The sequence below is a fragment of the Astatotilapia calliptera genome, chromosome 7 (genome assembly GCF_964374335.1).
Source record: "Astatotilapia calliptera chromosome 7, fAstCal68.1, whole genome shotgun sequence".
NCBI lineage: Eukaryota > Metazoa > Chordata > Actinopteri > Cichliformes > Cichlidae > Astatotilapia > Astatotilapia calliptera.
The window spans coordinates 58,972,011-58,996,997 of record NC_137428.1 but is presented as its reverse complement, the minus strand read 5'-3'; the positions used below and the strand labels follow the sequence as shown (position 1 = coordinate 58,996,997).

The following is a 24,987-nucleotide window of genomic DNA, read 5'->3' as shown; positions in this document are numbered from 1 at the left end:
GAAATTAGCCAACAGTGAACTGCCCGAGTACAAAATCATCATTTGCACTCATAGAAAATTAAAGATTTATTAAAAAAACAAACCCTGAAAGTACTTCGAATGTTTTCTTCTACTAATAAGTGAGATCCTTAGGTGGATGTTAAGAAAAACCCCCACAATATGTTTGTGAAATCACTCAGTAGTACGTGGCACTGTTAATCATTTGAGTCATTCCAGGTGATTAATTAGATTGATATTGGAGACAAAATGAATAATGGCAAGAGCAGATTAATTCCTGACCTTGTTCAATTTTTAATGAGCTCAGTACAATTGAGACTAAATTTCAGAAATGGAACTATAGACTTGTGTGAATATTGCAGATAATTAAAGAACTTGCATTATTATCCAAATCTCTGTACATCTGCTGGAAAAAGGGGGCCTATCAAGCAAACAAGACAGAATGGATGTTTGAGCTACTCCCCCTTGCAGCTGATAAGCATTCAGTAGTGCGATAAACAGAGACGAATACATTAAGAAACCCAAGAGACTGATAATCTCAAGAGGGATCATCAGCTCATCATAAGGACCTTTGTATGCTGTCGTTCTCTGCCTCAGGAACTGCTCAACAAAACTACTGCAGAGTGTCAAAGTTGTACAGAAGTGAGACATAACAAGCGAGAAACATCACAGAACTCTTGCAAAGTTATACCTGTCATTATTTCTATAGAGCAAATAAACCGAAACCGCAGCGTCTTGCTTTGCGCAGAAAACATTTGATTGCTAGCTGACCATTAAGCCTAAGCGGGCACCTTTCTCCAGACCCACATTCACTGGAGTGCACGTATATCGTGTTAGCTACTCCGCTCTCCTCAGCAAACTTGTATCCTAAGGAATTTAGTTTCAAGTGTCACCTCTTCACATTAACAGTTGTCTGCTATTTGGAGCTTGAATGCCTTGGTTACTTTTAATTACAGTGGGTAATGAGAGAAGACTTTCAAACTGTGAGACACGGAGTATTTTTAGATCTCGATCTTGATTATCTAACACATTGCTGCGGTCGACTCAGATATGACTTTGTTGGAAGACTTTCTGTACCATTAATATGATTAAAATCAGTCTGGAGGAAAAGCTGTAGCACTTTGAAAAAAATATAATTTCAATCAATCGACACTTTTCTATGATGCTGTTAAATCTCTTCCGAGACTGAAAGTATTTTCATCTTATGCAACTCTGTTACTTTCACATTTAATAAATAAACTTATTTGGTGGTTATTTAAGAAGGTATACTACTGTTTTTCTAATGGTTGACTTATATATCAGAGTCATTATAAGTGTAGTTATTCAGTTATATCAGTGATATTCAGCATGACAGTTTTTAGCAGTGCATGTCCCATGACTAAGGTGTAATGCGCAGCGAGGAGAGAACCGGTGATTGGTGAGGAGTGTTGAGGGGTTTTAGAACTGTTGTTTTAATGAGCCTCAGATAATGAAATGTTATTTTAGATCCTTGTAGTCTGACTGCTGTCTTAGGAAATTGTGTGACTTTGAGTTCTGTTTGTGTTTTTCTCATTTACAACACAAGCATCTATTTCTTTCCTCGCGATCATAAGATAGATCAGACTTGACTTGTACGGCTTAATAAAGCTAGCTGCATGCATTTTTTAATTGGAGAGTGTCTGGGTCTATTTGTGGTCTGGCGCAATGTAAGTTGGAAATGCCAGCTGTCGGCATCAAAACCCTGCTGGAACAAACCATTATTTGGCATGTCCGTTCAGCTGGTTGAAATGCATCACTTGCTGTGTCATATGTGTAAAAAAAAAAAAGCTGCTTAATTGATAAAGGCAAACAAACGTTTGATATATGAGAAAAATATTGTGACTTGTGACTTGTTTCACTCAAAAAAAACAAACTCTCTCATGAACTACATTAGCATTCACTCTTTAAAAAACTGTTTGTGTTAGAAAAAAATAGTTTTTTATTCTTATGATCCTTTTCACAGAGTAGGGGGTTTAAAAAAAAGTCCTCAACACCTTCATCTGTGAAGCTATGACTGACAGCTGTGGCTGGTCTAGAGAGCCGTGAGCCAAGCCCCATCACATAATGCATGCCCGACATGTCTATGTCCATCTGGGGTCCTACCCTTCAAACCACTGCCCCTTGCTCTGTGCCGGCAGAGAGACCAAGGGACAAGAGAAAGAACAGGGTGTGAAGACGGGCCTCGTAGGGCTCTGAGGGAAGCATCCAAAGCCAGCTGGTCTGGCTTTGAGGTAAATCAGTGGGTAGAGTGACACAAAGCAGCAGAAAGAAGACTTGTGGGCAGAACGGAAAGAAGAAAAAAGGAAAGTCAATGCTTGCAGAAGGAAAGGTGGAGATTGGAACAGCAGGTTCTGTGAAGGCGCATGTAGAACAACAGGTAAGACACAGGTGTCACAAAGGGCTTGAAGTCCTCACTCAGGATGTGAAGCGAAATGTGATGCTAATGTCATTTTAAGTTTTATCTCCCATCCAGGATAATATGGGTTGCACATAGCTTTTCATATATTAGTCTACTGCTTTTTATTGGATTAAACTGACACAGGTAATGCAGATCACTACAATGATGTTCTTCTGTATTCTTAATAGCAGAAGATTTTGTTGTTGTTTGTTCTTTTTTGCTAGCCTCAGTTTGAGATGATGGTAACACACGTTAACGCAAAAGTGCTGCTAAGGTGATATCTTAGAACTTAGATATATAAGAACTAGGGGTGCAATGATACTTGTATCAATATTGAACCGTTCGATACAGTGCTTTTGGTTCGGTACGCATATGTATCGAACAATACAACATTTTTTATTTGTTTTATCAACTTTTCTTCTGACGATGCTGTCTGTGTTGAGCGCTCAGTGGATCTGCGCCTACTCCGCCTAGGCTGCACTGTCGAGTGCAGATCCACTGAGCGCAGCACAAGCTAGCAAGACAGAAGCTAAGCTCGTCGCAACATGGCAACTGCCTCAACGCTACCCGAAACTGAACCTCCCCCACCCTCATTCAGATCTGGCGTTTGGAACTATCTTGGTTTTCATGTGAAGCATGACCCTGGTGCATCATGGACAAAAGTAAAACAGTATATCGGATGTGTCACGCAATGCTCAAGCTGTGGGAACTAGTGCGTTAGCGCAGTTAGCTTGTTAACCTGTTGACGCTGTCCAGCCCCAAGCACGGGGTGATCCGTGGCAACTTGTTAACGGAGATTTGCCGCATTATGGCGTTAATGTCATTTTAACGAGATTAACGCTGACAGCGCTAGTGGGAACACAACGAATATGACAGCACATTTACACCGACATCATCCTAGTGCAAAGTGGAAGTAGACAAAAACAACAAGCACACATGCTACAAACTTTACCCGAGTCATTTAGACAGCAGTTAGCACATGAGTCTCCTTATGGGGACCTGATATGTTTAATATGCTGCTGAGAATATACCCCAGAAGAAGCGTATAGTATAGCTTTTATTTTGGAAAGAGTCATTTCTCTGTAATAAACTCTCTTTTCCCAAGATGAGTGATTTCTCGATCAGATCGATTAATTTTTTTTATTTTGTTGTTTCAGCAACATTAAATTTAAAAACTGTACTTTTGAGTTAAAATATATATTTATAATTTTAATAAATGATAATTTAAAAAGGCATGAACATTTTGTTTGTATCGAAAAAATATCGAACCGTGACACCAAAGTATCAAACCGAACCATGAATTTTGTGTATCGTTGCACCCCTAATAAGAACCAGCTGGAACTCATAAAGGATCACGACAAAGCTGAAACAATGCTGATTTTTGTTTTGGTTATGAGATGTAATATTGTTGTACTAACAATGTAGTAGTACTAATCTTCTAATAACAGAATACCACACATGAGTCGCTAACAGATTCAGTCACTTTGAAAACATACATCATATATTATGTAATATATTATACCACTTTTATATGCTACAATATATCAAAGAGGGTTGAACTTTTACCACACAGACAACATAATAATACTTATTAAAGTACACAAAGTATATGTTCTTCTCTGTCTGGATAAAGAAAAGAAAAATCTTTTCAAAGATAGATCTCGCACCAGCATTGTTATAATATAAGCACTGCTGGGTGCAAAATATTCATTTTTTGCTATTGACTACAATTTTCAGCCATCCAGAAATTACAGGAAAGGCTTCAATGACTTCATCAAAGTGTAACAACTGCATGAATTGCTCATTAGACTAAAAGTACTTCAATATTTAACAATCAAAACAGAACAAAACAAAACTTGCTAACCCTGTCATGTGGTGCTTATAAATACATAGTAAATTTGGGAAACACACAAAAAATAATAATTAAATGGCCTCCCACGAAAGAACAACCAGAAATGTACGTTACCTGGCAATATGATGTTATGATTTAAAATGCTAGCATGATTTTCAGAATCAAATGGTAGGGCAGTGTAAATCAACAGCTGTAGATAGAATGGAAACATTATTACTCCCTTTTTGTTTAAGGACTTATTCTAAAATTTAATTTCATCACTTTGGCTTTTTTTTTTTTTTTTGGGTTTTTTGGCACGGAGGGAGAAGTCTTGAGAAAAGTCTTGAGAAAGACAGGGTTTCTTTAGTGCTGATCCAATTCAGTTTAATAAGGTGGTGGGGGGTGGGGGATGTTGGAGCATATTCCAGGATACAGTGTGGACAGGTCACAAGTCCATGATAGAATGAAACTAACTGATTTGCCATTTAATCTGTTAGTTTGCTGTTTCTTGGCCTAATTATTCCAAGGCTGTGACATTTTGTGTTTTAATAGTTTTTTTTTAAGGTATGTTGACTTCTTGCTTTAGACTTATGAGGAGTCAGGAGGTCCCAGGAACACTAAACACAGCCTTTCTTTTTACAGCTCAAACTAACTGGTGACTTAGATAACACAATGCACCACAGACGAAACAAACACTAATCAACTTTGTACAAAACCCTCTCCGTCATTCCTGAATAAGTATAAAATGTTTCATCATAGCACCATCAAACCATACAGTGTGTTTGCAGAGATACAAAATTGCTGCTCTGACTACCATTTCTAAAGTATTTAGAGGAAGTGAAAACATTCAGACACTGAAAGTTTGGTTACTCCTTGTGATCTAAAATTGATTTTATCAGCTGTATATTAATAAAAATGTGCTACCCAAAAAGCTATTGTATATGAAAGAGTGATTCTATTCCTTCACAAATAGATAATGTAGTTTAATGTGTAAAACTTTTGTGAGACTTCTGGGTTTCACTCTTAGAAAGACTGAGGATTCAGGAAGTGGATCCTTTAATAAAGCAGCAAAACCACAAAAGGATATCAAGGACATTCTTTCATTTATGTTTTTAATCTTGGAGGGGAAAAGGGTTATTATGCTAACAAATGTAATTATTTTAAAATGAATAATTAACTTGTGTGAGGCGTAACCTGGCGTACCTTGTTAAGACAGAGTTTATGTTAACCTGCTGTTGGGTAGTAAGACATCAAGAAATAAATCTTATGCGATAAATCTATAAAGTAAATTGTAGCTAGAATAGTTTCTTGGTAAATACAGTCCAAGTTCGTATTTAAAATAGAAGAAAAGGGTCCTTCTATTCAGGCTCCATTTCAAACCAGAAAGCCCTGTTAGCTTCAAACAGCTTTAAACTGCCACATTTAATCGTAATAGCCACTCATTTGTAAATTTGCTCCAGAATCAAGTCTATCAAATCTATAATAAACGCATAATTGCAAGAGAAAATGACACCTGCCTCCAAACGCCAGTATAAACAGCGGGGCGGGCCACTCGCCACTACAGCCCCTGCTAGCCACACCTCCTGTGACGATGACCCCCGCAAATACACGTGACATGCCCGTATGGGAGTCACGAAGGTCCCGCCTTCCCGCTCCGATTAGCTGCTCACGGGGCGCTGCGAGTTTTCATCGGCCGACGGAACTGCCCTTCAAACCGAATTCCATCGCTGTTGTCTTAGAGATATGACGTCAAATGTAGTTTGTAATGAGGCCGAGGCCAGTGAGTTCGGAAAAGTAGCTTTTTAAATAAAAATGCGCCTTAAAGGAAGAGGAATTGAGGACATGCTTCTATAATTGTTTTCTTTGATTTTGTACAATTTTTTGAGGGGGTAGTTCCATGTCTGAAAATGAGCACAAAATGGATTAATGTTCACCTCACATGAATGTTGAAGTTTAAAAACAAAACACTGTTTAGACAGCTTGTTCTCTACATGTTTTGACGCTGTGTGTGAGAGAGATAGTGGAGAGAGAGAGAGAGGGAGAGAGAAAGGAGGGAGTGGGGGGCAGAGGCAGTTCGTCAGATGAGGGGAGGAGTCTCACTGACAAGAGGGAGACTGGCTTTTCTGAGTTTGTCAGCTCCCCCTAAAATAGCAGTCAGCGTGTAAATGTGAACTGAAATTACGTTTATCCACTGGAGTCACCGATATAGAGTGTCTATATACAGCGACTGACTTGGGAGTAAAGGTGAGTAACGGAAATAGAAACAATGTTGCGGAGTGTGGCAGCGATACTGTAGCTACAGTGAGAGTGAGTGTAGAAAAGCGCAAGAGGGAGACGTAGAGTGTGGATTTGGGAGACATTAGGAGACATCTATCTATCGTATCCTAATAACATGTAGCTTTTGCGAGAAGACAGCGTAAAAAGTGGCGTCATTTAATATAAGTCACACTTGGTAATTAGTCGCTTTCCGTGTCGTAAAATACCCAAGTGTCGTATTTTGGGAGGGTGTAGCTAGACGCGCGCGCTGTTGATATCTGTCAATTGTTAAAAACTTTTATAGGACTCATCTCTAAGCCGGTAATAAGTTGTACTAGAAGCTCGACTACATGGTCGGTTTGTCAATTGTGAGTCTTAAAACTCACACAGATTCTGACTTGTTGTCCAGAGTGTGAAATGATTAGCCATACTTTGTAAAACGGGCGAGTCTCCTGGGGGAAAATAGTAATCAGTGTGTATATAATAACACTGTTGAGCCATCACACTGACAACATCAGGCCAGCTCACACGGTGACAGTGGTAATAAAAAAGTTGTCTGGCGTGAGTTTACTGCAGATTGTATGTTTTCCTTAAACACCTAACCTCCTTTAATAAAAAAAAAAAGTAAAATAAAATACATTTTATGTATGCAGGTATTTTTTAATTTGTAGATGTACAGCATTATAACGTGAATAAACAAACTTTTTCTTTCATTAGAGCAATTGGCATGATAAAAGTCAAAGCTGAGGTAGTTGCCTATATTGTATATGTATACATATATGTACTATATATTTTCATAGTTAGTTGAAATAGATGAAGGGATATGCGACTGGTTAAAACTGAAATATGCTCAGCCAAAGCGTGCCCAATCAAGTGAATTGATGTGAGATATTTTAGATGATCTTTGACCTTAAAGATTTCTCCCTGGTTAATAAGTTCACTTGAAGGTGACACATTTTATGCATTTAAGTGACAGGCATAGTGACAGGGGCATCGCACCTTTAAGTTAAGCTGCATAAGGATCTTTGGCCAGCGGAGATTGTGCGAGAGAACCTTTGCTGCCTGGTGTTTCTTTGAATCTCTGGCACTCTGGTGACCTTAACCCCTGGCCAGAGTGGGAAATGGCCAACGGTAACCTGACCTTCTCAAATGTTTCTAGTGTATGCTACACCCTGCATAGCTCATTAATATTGCACAGAAGGAGTAGTTTTTATTCAGTTGAAACTGAAAATAAGACTTGAAATTGTCCTGATTTTATAAGCTCATTCATGAGTGGATCTACTGTGTGGAAAATATTTGGTTGTGCTTCACATTTGAACGTATAAACTGCCTTTTGTGTGGATAAAACCCAGCAAAATCAAACTTATGTTTTGCCGTGTTGAAAAAAAAACCCCTCTGTATGTTGCATGCATATATAAAACGTGACTTTGTCTTTACCACAGTTGTAACTATTTTACTGCTTACAGTATATTACCCCCTTATCAGGTTGAACTAATGACAAATTTCATTGTTTTTCTAGGGGCACGAGTTGTTACAGCAGCATTAAAGGGTACTTGCATTTTCTCACTGTCCTTTTTGTGCTACCGCTACTCTGAAAGCATGCACGTTACCGTACCAGCTGGTTGCCAGTGATTTCTAAAGCAAAGCATTAAAGCACCCTCCAATCTGCAGTCATTAGCTTCTGTGCTGCCCCAGGCCTCGCCAGTAATGGGCCTTGTTGCTCATGATCTACATCACGTGATCTCCTGTGTCTAATGTGTGGATGAGGGATTTTTTCATCGTGCTGAAATGAATATCATTTTAACAATTTATGTCATGTATTAGTCAAAGGAATGAGTATGAAGGCACAGATAGGGCTGCCGTAAATGTCTTTCTCACGTGCGCTGTGAACTGTTGCACTAACCTCAGAGACCTCAAATGTTCTATAGCGTCCATTAGACAAGCACACAGAAAGCTTTGATAATATGAGAGTTTTGTCCTGTATTTATTTAATCGTTATGGCTGGTATTGCACAATGACTACCAGTGTTTAGTAACTGTTTTAGCCTTGTTATATGGGATGTTTGTGTGCCCCTGCATGCCTGTGTAAATGTGCGTAAGCGCTTGTTTGCGTCTCAGCACAAGTTCTCAGTGGAAAGGGAGAAATGAGAGGTGGTGACGGTGCGAGGAATGGGCAGCTGCAGCATCTTTTACTGCACTCCTCATCCCACTTCAATCTCAGTGTCTCAGCTTCTCCTTCCAGGAGAAATGTGGAGTGTGTGGGCGAGTCGGATCTGCAATTAACGCCGGTTGTCAGAAGGAGAATGCTGGCGTTTACACGATGCCTCTGAATCACTGAGTGAAAGTCTTTTCTCCTTCACTCTCCTCCTCCCAGGACATTTTTTTTTCAAGGAGGACAAAACAGCAGAGAGCTGAAAGCCAAGGATGCATTGAATAAAAAATAAGAGATAGAAGCTGAACATTCTTGGCCCGTTAAAGAGGATAGTGTTTCTCTGGTTGTTTGGTAAGCCAAGCTGTTCTTTTATGCTGCAGATTTCTTAAGAAAATTAAGGCCCTTATGGCTATTATAGTATTATACAGTGTAGTTTGATTGCTATATTTATTTGAAATTTCTTGCATGGTTATTTACCTGTCTGTGTTTTGAATCCCTAGTTTTATTTTGTGAATCCTTGAAGTTGTGTCTATACCAGGCTAGTTATTAACTTTAAACTCATTATACTGTGTTCTCTAGCACCCCCAACACCGCTCCAGCTGTGTGAGTTGGTTTGGTCCGTTAAACTTGCTACAAGATACTGAGTCTGTTCACTGACGGCAATTAGCTTGAGGCGACACTTTTTTTTAACGCACAGTTGTCTTTTCTCTGTTTTTCTTCTTTGCACGGCTATCGTTCTTTTAAATTTGTGGTATGCTTTTTTTTCTTTGCAAGAACTTGAATTAATATCTATGTTTAAAAGAGTCAGATGCATAACAATAATCAGTCTTCCTAACTAAAACATCTTAGCGTGATTCATTGTTTGTTGGAACTCCTTACTGGAGCTGTATCATCAGCATGGAGATTCCAGCGTTCCTCTGTGAGACCTGGAGGTTGGATGCAGAATCTTGAGCCTGGGAGATAATGTTTTAGGCTACAGCTAACTGTAGACTGCTCCCAATGGACTATTAATTGTTATTATAAATATATACATATAATTACTCATGTTTAGTTACATGTTTTCTTTTAATTTTGTTAATGCTAATCAGATCAGATGTCTGATAAATTCTGGACTGTGGGAGTCACTATGGGTCTTTGGTTAGTGCCGGTACCTTACTTTAAAGACAGAACATTCATGTGTTGTGACCGTGAACCACTGATATGGGCATGAACTAGCACTGGGTGACTGACAACAGCAACTTGCGTGAAGTATCTGACTGATTAAAATACACAAAATAAACCGAAATTTAATTAAGACATCACAAAGCCCACTGGCAAAACTTGTGCTAAGGCGCTGATAAACAATATAAAATTATTTAGAAAAATTATTTTAAAAAAATCATAGCTCTTTGATTGAATGCTTACATTTAATTGACAGTTATAAACTATGCTCATCATCTCTAGTATTTTTTAAAGCTCTATAACAGCTCAGAGGGTGAAGGCATTACTCACTGAGGTACTGTTTGTATAGCAAGACAGCTAGCAGTGACCTTTCAACTGTCCTGCCCTTGACTGAGACCTCTGGTGGTAAGCCACCCTTTTGGCTCACTCAGCACATGTGCTGCTGAGCAGGGCAGAGCAGCTTAAGGCCGCACCGTCTTTTCCTGTCTCTCCTGCTCTTTCAAACAAGGCCTGGCTGGAGGTCTCTTCACCTCTGCAACCTGGACCACACAGGAGACTCAGCAGGAAGATCCTCACACAGAGCCACACTGTAATGCTGTCAGCCTGCTTTTGCCACTGTACCCTGTCAGTTTATTTGTATCCATAATGCAAGCAGACTATAATGGTGAAGAATCAAGTCTTAATGTTTTTTTTTTTTTAAATTATGCTATTGCTTTTTTTTAAACTCAGAATTTCTTGGTTTCTTGGGTTGTGGCTACTGTGTTAAGCATAAACTGGCCTTCCACAGTTGGTGTGGTTTGGGAGGGTAGACTGTGGAAGCATGTGCTAGAGCAAAGGTGATGACTTTAACAAGTCAAATCATTTAACACCTTTAAGATGCCTCCTCGCCTCTTTGACTTTCTGGACTGCACGAAAAACCACAGAATCACACTGTGCTTCATTTCTGAAGTGAGTGAGCCAAACTCAAAAGACGTAGAGCGAAAACATGCGCGTCCCGTGCTTTCAGTCAGTATTTTTCACCTTGTTTTCATCTTGTTGTCCTGCATGGAGACCTAATATTAGTCAATGATGTAGCTAAACAATATCACGTACAAAACTAAGCTGAAGTTAAGAAAGACATGTCTTTGCTGAGTTGCATTTTAGCCGCATCTTAATGAGACTTTTTGAAAAACACATAAATCAAAGGAATATATTATAATATAATTTACTAGATCAAAAGATCTCCCATGATTGCTAATATACCCCACTGTATTGAATTACTCATGCTCTACTGTAGATCTTAAAAAGCCTCTCTCGCTGGAGATTTAACTTCTCTGTCTTTGTATAGAGGCGATGAAGTAGAAGCCTCATCAACAGACAAACAAATGAACTGTGCTGTGTGCAAAGTAAAACTCTCTTCAAAGTCTGCTGTTGTCTAAGTGATGGAGGTGTTTACTGTGCTGTTAGAGAGGGCTAATATAGGCTCTTTGATTCATCAGTTACAGCCACTTAATCTAGCTGTCCATTAGGTTACCAAAAATAAAAGTCGAATGCATTAAAAAGTGTTTATCAATGGCTGGTGTATTCATTACAGCTGTGAGACTTAGGTGTCACAGCTCATACACAAAGCCCATTGACTAAAAGTTCAGTAGCTTCTGGGAAGGAACAGTTGGATCTCCTGCAGCTGGACCGGCCCTGTGGCCAATTCATCTGCAGGAAGAAGGCCTTGTCTGTAATATCCTTGTTTTTCTGTCTGTCTGAGAAGCTTTATGAACTAGAACAGCTGGGGGGATGTGATTCCTCCTATTATTCTCCAGCACACATCAGCCATATGAACAGGGAAAGGAAGTGACCCCAGCCCCCTCTGCTCTGTGGAAGCTGCTCCGGTTCACCGCAGGGCTCTGACTTACAGTTTAAAGTTGTCTTCCTCTCTACTGTTTGAGCACAGCTATAGCACCATGAACATTGCAGTGAGTTATGCATTTGAGTTTCCAAACCATTGTGCACTGAGTATGTTTTTCTGTAGATTCAGGATGATGAGATTGTCTTTTTTATGTTGCCCACTTAAGTTAAAGTGCAAGTCTGGCCGAGTTCAGTAGTTACATATCATTTTACTTCTGAAATCATCCAGAAAATTAAATATTACTTTTTCTTTCTTGTACATAGTCAGGCCATGTTTTCTTCTTTTCTTTCTTTTTTTGCATTTTAATTCAGTCAAAACTTGTCCCTTTAAATCCAGGGCATTCAGAAATGATTGTCTTTGCATCTCCAGTCTCCAAATCCCAGCTCTTCATAGTGTGACTGTGATTGCAAGTGAGGTGTTGAGTCTGCCCGCTGTTTGTGCGTCTGCCCGTCTGTCCTCTTCTTTTCTCCCAGTCCACTTTCCATCTGTGTGCTGTGGGCTGCCGATCTAGGTGAAAATAGTGTAGTGTTTCCACTGGCTGTTGCCATCCTGGATTCATGTCAGACTGGGTTGTTCTTTACTTTGTTTCAATCCTCCTCTGAACCTCTGTCACTGGTCCAGCTTACAGAGGTGTTCACAGCGGGTACTGCGATTAGGGAGGTCGGGATTCATCATGAGCCGCTGGCCCTGGGATAGAGGGCCTGAGGCAATTAGCTATTTGAAGCTGGGACACAGGGCCAGAGCCTCTCCAGGAATCTTTCTGTTTCCTGGAGAGACAAGTTGTGCGAAGGCCTTTGGGGTCTTTCTGTCTTCCCCTTCTCTGTCTCTCTCTGTGCATGTTTGCACACAGTGTTCATGTGACAGCTAACACATATCATCTGATCTGGGAGAAACTGTAGGCTATAGCTCGTGAAATACCCATTTCATTATTTGCTCAGTGAATGATAATCATTCATGTCAATACATATCAGACTAGAATGGGCAGATCTGCCTTGCACATTTTCAGGAAAAGCCTCATTAAAACTGATGTTTACTGTCATTCACAAAAGCAAAGTGATAACGTGAGTGATTATTAAAAATGAAAACTGTCACCCAGTGTGACCTGAAGGAGCCTTAACAACATGAAGCACTATGACAAAATGATTTAGCAAAACCTACTTTTTTCTCTCACACTTCCATCATCTCTCAGCCATGTGGTACGGAGAGATGAATGAGCAGTTTCATTATTTTAAATGTAATATAAATGAAATGAAATGCATGAATCACAGGTCTGCATGCGATCATTAAAAGACCAATTCTATAACATAAAATTCTAAGAAAAAAAAAATCAGTGCTACTTTAGCTAGCCTTTTCACTGTTGTTATGACTCATGGCCATCCTCACTGCTCAGATTGCATAAACCTTTTATGTAATGGAACACTGTGGGAAAGAGGCATCGAGTGGAAGATAAAAATGGGAAGAGAAAATCAAATATTTATTCTGAGCTTTTTAATTTTTTTTCCCATTAAAAGCAGACATTCTCCGAAGACACCCAGTCACCATACCCCTAAACAATATGGACCCCATGTATGTGTTCCAAAACATGCTTTTTATTTAGTAAAATCTTCATGTGGATTTCCAAATGCTGGTGGAGAATTGGATATCTAGAAGTTCTGTGTCTAATCTCGGTTCCCAGTGTTTAAAAAAGACATGTTGGGATTGGGTAAATGCGCTGCTGCTGAGACGCATTATGCATAACGTCCCTAATATCCTTACACTGTGGATTCCCCCTGGAGGAAGATCTTGGTTCATCTTTGCTGTTTACCATTTCTGAGTTGCGGTCTGTGCAACATCAAAAGGCTGCCATGACACTTAACACAGCTCACAGGCTTACTGGTAGGTTGGGGGGGGGGACTATTGCTCCCTATGGGTTTGGCATTATTATTGTTCCCTGGTGAGAAGTCCATCTTATGATAGACAACCGTGCAAATGGACACATGCCATCATACCAAATCAGACCACAGAGCCACACTGTAATTCTATGCAAATTTATAAACCTCTAGGAGCATGCATGCATTAATTTTTATTATTCCATGTGTGTTTGTGTGTAACACAGTGAACAGAGCAATAAGCAACAAAAATAATGAAATACTGAAAATAGGGAAATACTGAAAATACTTCATCAGTTAGAGCAAAGGGGTAACACAGGAAGTGTTTGTTTATATAATGTCCTCATTGCTAATGTGTCATGTTAAGACGATATCTTTTGAAGCTCATACAAAGTCACAGGGAGTATGGTGATGGAGGGATTTTCCTCAGATACACAATCTGTATTAACAGAGTTAATATGAGCTGAGCAGTTAGAGGTTAATATGTCAAGTGTGTTTAGGATGACATAATTTTTCATGACTTTAACATAGCACGACTGGCTGATTATAAATAATTTATGCACATCAGGAGTTGAAAAGTTTCTTAAGCTGAATCATGGTGTGATACTATGGGAAATGCTGTTGCCTAAAGAAATTCCAAAATCTAGTTGAACACTTGGCCTCTGCAAATACAAATAAGAAAATATGTTATAAAAACTCATACTGTGACTCAGAGTCAATATCTGTACTACTGTTTAACATACTTTTAAACAGTAGTACAGTAGTACGGTTTTCTTCAGAAGCACTACTTGGCGCATAATGTGCCACTTCAACAGAGCAGTCTTGGTGGTTGGAGAACAGACTGCATGTAAAAAAGTGGGTGTAACCCATTCGTTTCTGGACTCCAATTTTTCTGCCTGTTGCCATCTGAAGTGATTATATGTAGATGAAAGAAGGGGGAAGAGCTAAGTTATCAGCCAATGCTAGCAAACTTGTTTTGCAAGCTACATCCATAGCCTTTATGATCACAGATAAATACCTGCTAATTAGTTCTCAGTAACAGACAAATAAAACACTACAATTTCATAACAGAGTGGTAGGCAAGTATACCACATAGAAAAGGACCAATGAGATGTTGCTTACCAGAAAGCTACAGCTGCCAGTTGGTATGGACATTTCCCACATAATGCAATTTTTATCAGTAAGAAATATATATCACATTTTCAGGGTTTAAGGTTATAAAGAAACAGTTGTAAGGACTGTGATAAGGTTGGGCGATTGGACAAATTTATTGACTGACGACAGGCTGAGCCTTTCACCAATCGTTTTTAGAAGAGCGATTTATTTATTTACCCATGAGTAAGTTTGCTAATAATGTTGGTTGAATGTAGAAGAAATAGTCAACAGAAAAAATAATAGCTCTGCTTTAATGGCACCATCTTGCAGCTGCGAGCAAATGCAGCCTCTTCAGGTGCACCCAAATGCAGCGATTTCTTTACTCAGACTTATAATAGAAAGGAAGAAAGAAAGAAAGGCAGTAGCCTATGTTCAGAAAAAAAATTATTTAAATTTAAAAAAATGACAATGGTGGGGAGGGAGAAACAAAGAGAAACTGGCTTCGTTTTTTAACTATAACTGTATTTACAGACTGTTCCAGTGTTTATCTGTCCTACACACTCGACCAAACAACAAATACAAAATTAACCAAATAGTAAGTTAAAAATCAAAATGTCTCTTCCAGAGAGCATAAAAAATGTTTTGACATAAAGTTAAGTCTTTTGTGTGATTTGTGGCGTCTCAAATAAATAAATAAATGAATAATCCAAAAAGTAGCTATATTAATACTGAAACAAACAAGAAAAGAAAGTAAAATATTCCCTCCAAACAAAACTTATAAATTTTAAATGCGCAAGTCAGTCCGTCAGTCCTGCACCAAAGTAGCAGGTTAGCATGGAAACTTAAAATGTAAGCATAGACAGTGAGTCCTGGTATTTACAGGTTGCTTGATTGAAAAAAGTGCCTTTGCACAGTAATTTTTCTTAATGATTTCTCAAGTTGGAGATTAAAAAACAAAAAGCAGAACAAGACAAGTTTATTCGACCACCTTTAAATCTAGAACACACAAATATCATGGAACTGTGTCAAAAATTTGTTTAAAATTCAAAAATACTGCATTAGATGAACTGAATTCACATTTTTAAACCAACATTTAAACTAGAGCTGGGCGATATGAGATTTTTTCATATCACGATATGTTTTTTCCATTTCAGGCGATAACGATATCTATCACGATATAAGCCAAATAACTATATTTGTAAGATTTAAATGTGCCGTTGCTCACAAGTAAAATGTGAAATAATCAGCAGCTTGTTTTTATTTAAATATTTATTTCCCATAATAAGTTTAACAGGGTAGATGTACTTAAGGAACATAAGACTTTTTCAGATAAATAAAGGCAAATATTGCAAACTACACAAAAGGCAGCCGCTAAAGCGTTTAAGTTTCAAAATAGAACAAACGAAACAGACTAAATTGTCAATTCCACTTAGAAACAAAATATTAATTCTAAAAATAAATCTTAGTTTGTTTTACAGAAGAACAGACAAAACTGACTAACTTTTGTCAATATCAAATAAACTGAGAACTAAAAGGAAATTCTCAATCTCTCCTTGTTGTATAGCTTAGCTTTTCAAACAGTTTTAACAGTTACTTTAGTCTGACAAAAGCCGAATGACGAATTAGCGCTTCCAGTCAGAGACTGAGGCTACGTCCACACGTACACGGGTATTTTTGAAAACTGAGATTTTCCGTTTTCGTTTTAAAAATAATCCCGTCCACACATAAAGGCAGAAATGAAGGAAAACGCTGCTATGAACATGCCAAAGCAGCAGGTGGCGCTAGATTCCTAACCGTGCCGAAATGCTGGCCAATCAGAAGTCTAGAAGCTTCGGTGGGAAAAAGTAAACAAAGCTGGGGCATAGAAGCAGAACCGAGTCGTATGTGTGGAGGGACAGTAACTGTGTGTATATGTAAGCATTTAAACACTGCAGAGAGTAGAATTAACAGTAACAGTATTGTAGAAATTAATTTCACCGAAACAATAACGTGGCGCACAGTGTGACGCATGCACCAGTTTATTGTATTTCCAGACTTGCTTTCGGCACAATTTACAGTGCACGCTACTCTATTTTTTGTCAGACTTGAAATAGCCGAAATACCTTCACACTACGGAACTTCTATGGCTCTTCTGTTTGACAATCTCTCCGGCATTGGAACCATCATCTGTTTTCTCTTCGGTCACGCTCGGTTGATTTTTCTAGTCGGCACACTCATTTCCTCCATTACGCGTTGGCTCCATTACCCGCTGGCTGCTTCCCAAACAAACACACGTGCGGCTTGGCACTTGTGCTGTACGTAACAAGTCACGCGACGTGATGCTGCGGCTGTGATTGGTTCGGCTCTGCGCTACTTAATTTGGATTGGCTGACCTTTTTTTTTTTTTTTTGAGGACAAGAGCGGCGAGGTCTATTGCGATAGCTTAATTTCTCTATCGAGTAAAAGTTATATCGCGATACATATCGTTATCGTTCTATCGCCCAGCTCTAATTTAAACCATCACACTGGACTTTTCTGAGAAGTCAAAAAATAAATCAAGCATAACATGCAACCACTAAAACTATTAAACTAATATTTCTGTTTAGAAATACAAGCAAATAATTGTAATTTGCAAATTAACCAAAAGATAATGATATACTTTACTATTTTTTTCCAGCTTTTTTGTAAAATTGTAACAATAGCAACAATAAATATATTTTAGCATAAAAATATAATTTTGATTAAAGAGCTTGCGTATACAGGTTAACCGTTAAAACATTAAAAAATGATTTTGGTAATTGCCAATTAATATAAGGTAGCTGTGGCATAAACCTAACATTGGGTCGTGGGCTAACGCAGCCTTTAATCTCAGTGTTTAAACACATTTTTCAAGTTGCTGAGAGCTTCAGGACGTCGGTAAGTTTTATTAAATAACCATCTGGAAAGCCGGGAACTAAAATGTTGAGCTCTGTAACTTAATAGTGATGGTAATATTTTAGAGGCAAATCCTTATGCTAACAGGACAATATAGCAACTTAACTGTATATCTATGTCATCAAGCACATCCATTTTTAATGAGATATAATTCATCATCCTGTCTGTGCATCGAAGAAGTTATCATGATTTTCTATGTTCATGAAAGTTTGACTCAAATATGCATCAAGGGATTTACCTTGAGGAGGAGAGTAGCTTTTCTACATGAAATGGATATAACTGTTAGGTGAGGGTCATCTCTTTATCCTTGAGAAACTGAGAATCCATTCATTGGCTGGGCTTGAAAACCTGACTGACGCAAATGGATCATTGGGAATAGAAGTGTCCCAGCAGTAATTATGTTACAACGCAGCTGCCGCACACTACCACACTACCACACTACCACAGAGGTGGGTTGGGATGGGTGCGGGGTGCTTCTTTTAGTCTTGTTTCCCTTACATCTTTCCACATAGTTAACACAGTCATACTGTCTTCTCTCTCACACTTCCCTTCTCACTCTCTCTCTCTGTTGTTTTCTTTCTGTCTGTCTTTCATTGGCAAAAACTGCCGTCAAACCTAAACACACGTGAGCTGCAGTGGAAAGTTTCTGACTAACATTTATCCTGATCTGCTGACTGAATGTCTCATCCTTCTGTTAAATTACTCGTATAATGAGGAAAAAGTTGGTATCACATCATGTCACCTATTTGTCACTGTTGTCTTCCTGGCCTCTAGATCCCTACTGCCTATGCCTTGAAGCTAAAGCAAAATGTCTGTTTCGGGGTTTTTTTCTATTCTCCAGGCCTCCGTGGCACTAAGTCAGTTAAAAAAGAGACATGAAATTAATGTAATGTCAATGGCGTTTTCTCACGAAACCCCAAGGCAGTTAGTCAAAGTCACCTTGCATAGTCCTCTCATCCCCTGACAGTACTGCGAGAGTGAGATGGAGGATGTCTGTCTGCTAAGGTTGTCAGCATATGATGTCCTTCAGTTACAAGTTGTTATATCCACTCATCGTCATTCATATTTTGCAGATTGAATACGTGTCTGGTGTTTATCTGAAGAGCGACATCATTTCCACTCAGTCGTCTATACAGTATGCTGTAGCCCACAGTGAAGCGTATTCTCAGTGAGAACAAGTTCATCCTGTGGGGCTCTCTTTCCTTTTGATGTCATTTTGCAGGTGATAAGTAGCTTTCTGTCTCCTGGTCCCTGTCTTACACCACCATCCCCCAGCCCAAGCAAGGTGCTAGCAGCATGGAGGATTGTTTGAACTTGCATTGATCCATTGTGGGATTACAGCTGGGTCATTGGAGAGTTGGACTGAGCTTCCAGTCATCAGGGCAGATTAACCACTCGCTGTCTGCTTGGCTGCCATTTCAGTGCAGGCACTCACTGCTGGCTTTGTGACTGTCCCTACATGCAGGTCACTGTTTGCTTTTGAACAATGCATTTTTATACTTTCTTCATCGAATTAGCTTCAGACTGATTTAATATGTAGGGAAACGTATTACCTAATGCAATAAGGCAAGAAACATTCTAACAGTGCTTAAATCTGTAAGCAACCTATGAAAACTTGCCATTCCTGATTTCAGTCTCAGTGTTTTGGCCCGCAGGATCTTCTTTAGTGCAAACTGTATGAATTTTGTTTTTAACACGTTCAAGGTGTTCATATCATAAGCATTTTAGCCTTTCCTTGAAATGATATTCAAATCTCTCCTGTGTGAGAAATGTCACCCCCAAGCTATGCTTTACAGAGGAAGGGGAAGTGCTGCAGAAAGTCCATGTTTTGCAGACTGCCCCACCTCTCTACATTTCTCAAAGCCTCCTTTTTCACTTTTTTGCTCACATGCCCTTGCGATAGCTCATGTTAATTATGTCTCATTAGTTGCCTTGGAAACTGAGGTGAGGGAATGTATAACATGAGTTTAAAGAAAGGGAGAATTAAAAAGAGACGATGAAAAATAAATCATGAGAAATGGCATGAAAGAATAAAAAAAAGAAAGAAGGGGGAGGGCAAAAAAAGGGGGGGGGGGGATAGAGAAAGTGGTTGTTAAAGGATCAGCCGTGTGTCAGATTAGCATCAGGAGACATTAACACTAGTGATGCTGCTGGGGCCACAATACTGCCTTTCACTGCTGGAGAGGGAGATAAGCGCACTCTCACAAAAGGGAAGAGGGAGAGAGTGTGAGAGGGCTGGCTTGCCTCCACTCCCCTCAGGCCAACAGCCCCATTTACAGGTACAGCACCTCCTGATTAAAGCGAGAACAAAGAGGTGGATGTTCATTTCCTACTGCGCTGGTGTCAAGGCGCCATTGAAACAAATTGGTAAAACTGTGGATTTAGGCCGCTTCGCTTTATGTCTTCAGTCTGCCAGAAGCTAATCATAACCGAGCCACAATGTTGACACTTTGAGTTTGATACACTTAAGAACGTCGTCATGGATTATTTCACAGAATCTGTGTGTCAATGCACATCAGATTACCGCGTGAGGCTGTTGCATGCTCGGGAATGTACTTCTGTCTTAATCATGTTGTTTATATATTAACTTGAGTTGTGAGCACCGTGATTCATTCTTATGTAACCATTGGAGTGTTTGAATAACTAGAAAAGGCCTCTGCCTGCTAATTGTAAAGTGAGTGGCCAAAAGCATCCTGTGCACGTCGTCCGGCCTGTGTAATGATCCTTACAGTAAACACAGTAAACAGACAGGGCAAAGCCACGAGAGATGAGCCTCTGTTGTTTAGTCTTCGACTTACATTCAGGATGATAATAAGGGGAAGGATCAGAAGGGAGGGTATCCCCAAGGTGGTCCCTCCCTTTCTTCCTCCCCACTAACTTGCCCCGCTCCCTCTGTCTCCCCCGCAGAGGGGCACTTTGAAAGGTCCTGAATAACAGGAAGTCGAGGGGCAGGAAGTTAAGTTTTGTCTGCCCACGGCCTGTGGTAGGATACTGAGGCTAACTCTGCCTTGCACAGGAAGTGCAACTGTCACGGCTATGCTTAAGACTTTGGCTGCTGTCCATCACCTTCAAAGAAGTTGAAGCGCGCTTGCTGCGTATAGCTACATATGGTGGGTACGTCTTTAACACAAGCCACATAGGATGAATCTTCAAAATCTTCTTTGACAAATTCTTATTATATTATGACGTTTGAGATGTTGAGTGAAAAAAAAGTTTGTAGTTTATAAGCTTCGTTACAGACTAACTGCATAGCGCTGGCCTCGTTTTTTGTTCATTAGGTACATCTCACAACAGAAATGTAATTTTATGTTACCTTTTATATAGGGCAGCAGATGAGAGAGTAATGGTTCAACTTTGTGTGGAATGAGCGCAGGCTTACAAGGAGGGAGGGAGGAGGCTGGATCCAGTAATTACACTGGGAATTGAGCATGTTTTATTGATTGTGAAAGGGCTAGACCTGTCACCAAGCCTCCCAGTGTCTCAGTGGTCCGTCTTAAGGGAGGAGGAGGAGGACTAGCATTCTTGTCAGTTGACCAGTGTCGCACCTCATCACAGAGGATCGCTGCGGCTCTGTTAATAAACAACTGCAATGCTTAGTCACTTGTATAGGCATGGCATATTCTAAAACTGCACGTTTGTTTAACAGCAGGTATAGTAGGGGATGCCATATTGACTTTATGTCAAACTGTGGCCGTTGCTACAGTGACATGTTCTCTGCACATTGATTTATGTGTTACAAATGTTTGGTAAGCATCTTTCAGAAGTGCTGGATTGGTTTATATCAAAGTGGACCAGGTGTGTCACATCAAGGTCTTTGTAATGTAGTGTTGTTATACAATGTGCTGTTTTGTGTGCACCAACTAAAGCTTCTCCTAAATGCAAAATCATTTAGTATATGTGTGGCTTTTCATGAAAAAGCTCGAGGTAATGTTGGATTCACAGTAGATATGGTTTCTGTACGTGGAGGCAGCCATTCAGATATGTGGGTTTGTAGAAATGTTTCCTGCAGTGTCTTTATGAAACTTCAACATTACAATGCATCAACCTCTTAATGACAGACAGTCAAGAAGAGCAAAAAATGTAATGCTGGAAAAACTAACACTAAAGCTAACATTAGTGAGCCGCATGAGTCATTTCTAGTTTTACAGAACTGGAAACCTTGCACTATCTTCCAATCAGATTATTGTGCAGCACATGCAGAAGGCAGAGAAGAATAAGTGGTAGTATTAAACATGCGATCTTCTAGCTGTAAATCAACAAAGCGGAATAAAAAAGTGTATTTAATATGGAACTTTGATGCTAATCCATTTACCTTGGTCACTATCAACACCGTTCATCCATTTCCATGCATCTTTGTGCAAACAAGGTGACTTCATCTTCTTCGTCTACTTTGCACTATCCACAGAATGTTTTATAATTTACTGAGTGGAACCTTTTGCAGCTGGTAAAGGACCAATGTGTATTATTTAGTGGCCACTTGCAGTGAAGGTAAGAAAACAAAAACCCAGTTATCATTTTAAGGTAATTTTACACAAATTAAAACACTCAAATCGCTGCCAGTAGACTTCCACTAAATCACTCTGCTGGAAAGAAAGAGGTTTTACTGTTGACAGTGAGTTTACAGGAGACAGCTGCGTGACTATACTGTACATTTTTTCTAAGGTGGGCTCATAGCCTCATATGGTATCCTGGTTCTGGTTCAGTGCTTTTCTCCTTTTATGTTTATTGTCTATGTCTCTGTTTCCTACGCACATGCACACTCACTTGTACAAAGAGCACATGATTTAGGCCATAAACAGATACTCTGTCCCATTCCAACACTCACGAGAAGTTAAGAGTGTCACGCAGAAACACGCACTTTGCTACAGTGCAGACATTGTTCTACTTTGTAATCTGAACATCTTCTGACATGTTTATCCGGTTGGTAAGACCAGCTGAATTATCCCACTCACTTCAGGACGTTGAAATTGCGTTATTTATTCTACGCCAAAGTATACTGTGATAACCACAGTAACACATCAGTGATTGCTGTTGTTCAAGTCTTGAAAATAATGTTTTGTTAGTCAAAATCTAAAGTGGCTAGCTAACTTGTGATGAATATGGACACTAAGTTTGGAGCGTGGCACACCTGCAGTCTGAAGGCTCTCTCAGCTTGTCATTTCATATCTGTGGAAGATAAAATGTCACGACACAGCCTATTATGCCTCTAGACTTGAACTGTCCTCCGGTGACAGCTCCTCTGCAAAACGGGAGGAAAGAATGTGTACGCGCTGCTTATACTCGCATTACACTGAACCTATTCACATATGCACACACTGAAATAACAGGCCAGTGGTCAGTTCAGACTAGCCTTGGCAAGTGATTAGATAAAACATCTCAAAACTGACACCATATTCACTTGCACAGATAAAACTTAACAAACACAGAGGAGGAGCAAAATGACGTTCTCATAATCTTTGCAGATAAAATGCACCAGGGTGGTGAGTTTTTCTTTCAAGTTTTGAACTTGTTTGTTTGGTGTTGAACTTGAAAATCGCATTTATTTTACTTTAAAAGAAGTAAAGTCACTGAATTTGGCAGTGTAGCTACTGTATTGCTACAGTTGTCTCCCATACTAATATATTAAACTTCAGGGTGGCCAGTGTATTTCTTTAGTGGAATAGACACCCTTTGCCCAGGGCTCCCTTTAATTCAAACATTAGTTTGTGTGTAAAATGCTGAATGAACAAGAGCACTGTCATTCTCCCTGGCCTGTTGTGATGTGGTTTGGGGAAATTCTTTGTGGGGGTTCAGACAGTTTCTTTCCTGGCTCAGACAGCCACGCGTGGGAAGTTAGCAAGGTGATCTCAGTCAAGTTTGCCTACAGTGGAGCCCCGATTCAGACAGCCAGACACCATAATGCCAGTCCATCTGTAACCCATAATGACTGTGTGCCACTGCAACTGGTCATTTTCGTTTTCACTGCCAAATCGGCCCCTGGCTTCCTCACCTCGCAACTGCTGACTGCATCTAAAGGCCCGAGTTGTTAACCTTTCTACATTTGTACTCATGGGGGAAATATAGTTGTTTGGACATTTTCTATTTGCTGGGTGTAAGTGATGGATGTGCCTCCAGGGAGGGGGCTATATCTCTTCTTCCAGAGAAGTAGAGACAGGACAGAGTTAGATGTTCCTTGGGGAACACTGTGGTCTGAACCACTGGCCAGGTTACAAGCTCATATGGGAATATATTCCAAATTCTTTTTATCCCTCTGGCTTATCCTATAACCCTGGAGATTTCAACCACCCTATTGTAAGACCAAACTATGCTCTCCCTCTTCATCATCTTAACAGCAAAGCTGGCATCAGTGTAACCAAGCTCAGACCGTAAAAAAAATATTACTGGCTGAGGAAGGTACAGGTTTTTTCAAATAAATCAATTTGTTTCAGGAAAAACTCTGCTATCAAAGCCAGTTACCAAAAACGTTAGTTATGCTATGTATTGCGCATCATTTAATCCCAGTCTGTCACTGGTGTCCCTTGATAACTTTTATGTAGCCAATATAAACGTTATGGGATAAAAAAAAGATTGAACTACTGTACATTTCATTCTGTAAACCCAGAATTAGAGAAAGGGAGTGTCATGCATAGAGTTCAACTACTCTGTTAAAGCCGCCAAACCCAACCTGCTCCCTTTAGCATCGTGTATGCCTGCTTTTAACTGTGTGTGAGTAACAATCCAGATGGTCCCTCTCCTAAGAGGACACAGTGTCCATAATTTGCCTTCTCGGGACAGCATGATCTTCTTTTGAAAACTGGCTATGTGTACAGGTGGTGGAAGACTAAACGTTTTTGTTTAATAAAAACCTTGCATTCTGTGTTAAATGTGTGAAATAGTGTTAAATGTAAGCATAAGACAAATGCTAACTTAAAGTAGGTGAGTATACTAAAAGTTTGGCATTTATAGAAATGCACTTCTTCACTTTCTTTGTGGAAGAATTTATACCTCTCCTCAAAGTCAAATGAACAACTAGTTTCTGGTTATCTTACCTTAGCTTAACTTATTACAAAGCCTGGAAATAGAGAAATGGTTAACCTGAATCTCTGTGAAGGGAACTAAATTTGCCTACAAGTTCAGAGCTCACTTAGTCACACCAGTTGAAACCAGTTGCCAGGCAACGACCAGAGACTCCAGGAAGGTAGTGCTCTCAGCCAAGAAATAACCAAGCAAATAACCCTTAATAAGATATTGAATTGTTTTTTTTCCCCTTGACTCTTAACTTTTTATAGACTTAGCACAGATTACTTGCTAATTGGTGTACTTCAGAGGTTCTGGGGGGGTGTAGTTTGTCACCTTTGGACAAAAGTTTCCATTCGCTTTTCTAATTTAAAACACCACCTGCTTTGGTATTAATTTTAACTTTGTCAGAAAAATATAA

General features: G+C 39.5%; 1 protein-coding gene across 11 annotated transcripts in view; it reads left to right on the top strand.

Moving 5' to 3' along the window:
- The first annotated feature begins 1,540 nt into the window (after positions 1-1,540).
- mef2aa (myocyte enhancer factor 2aa) overlaps positions 1,541-24,987 on the top strand; it is a 67,257-nt gene continuing 43,810 nt past the window's right edge. For 4 of the 11 annotated variants that reach the window (XM_080304703.1, XM_080304701.1, XM_080304702.1 and 1 more), the window contains exon 1: positions 6,316-6,488. The gene's annotated coding sequence lies outside the window, so the exon portion shown is untranslated. Of the gene's footprint in view, positions 2,393-6,314; positions 6,489-8,019; positions 8,050-8,866; positions 9,003-24,987 lie in introns of those variants that run through there. The other 7 variants (XM_080304706.1, XM_080304704.1, XM_026176013.2 and 4 more) reach the window with 6 other exon arrangements.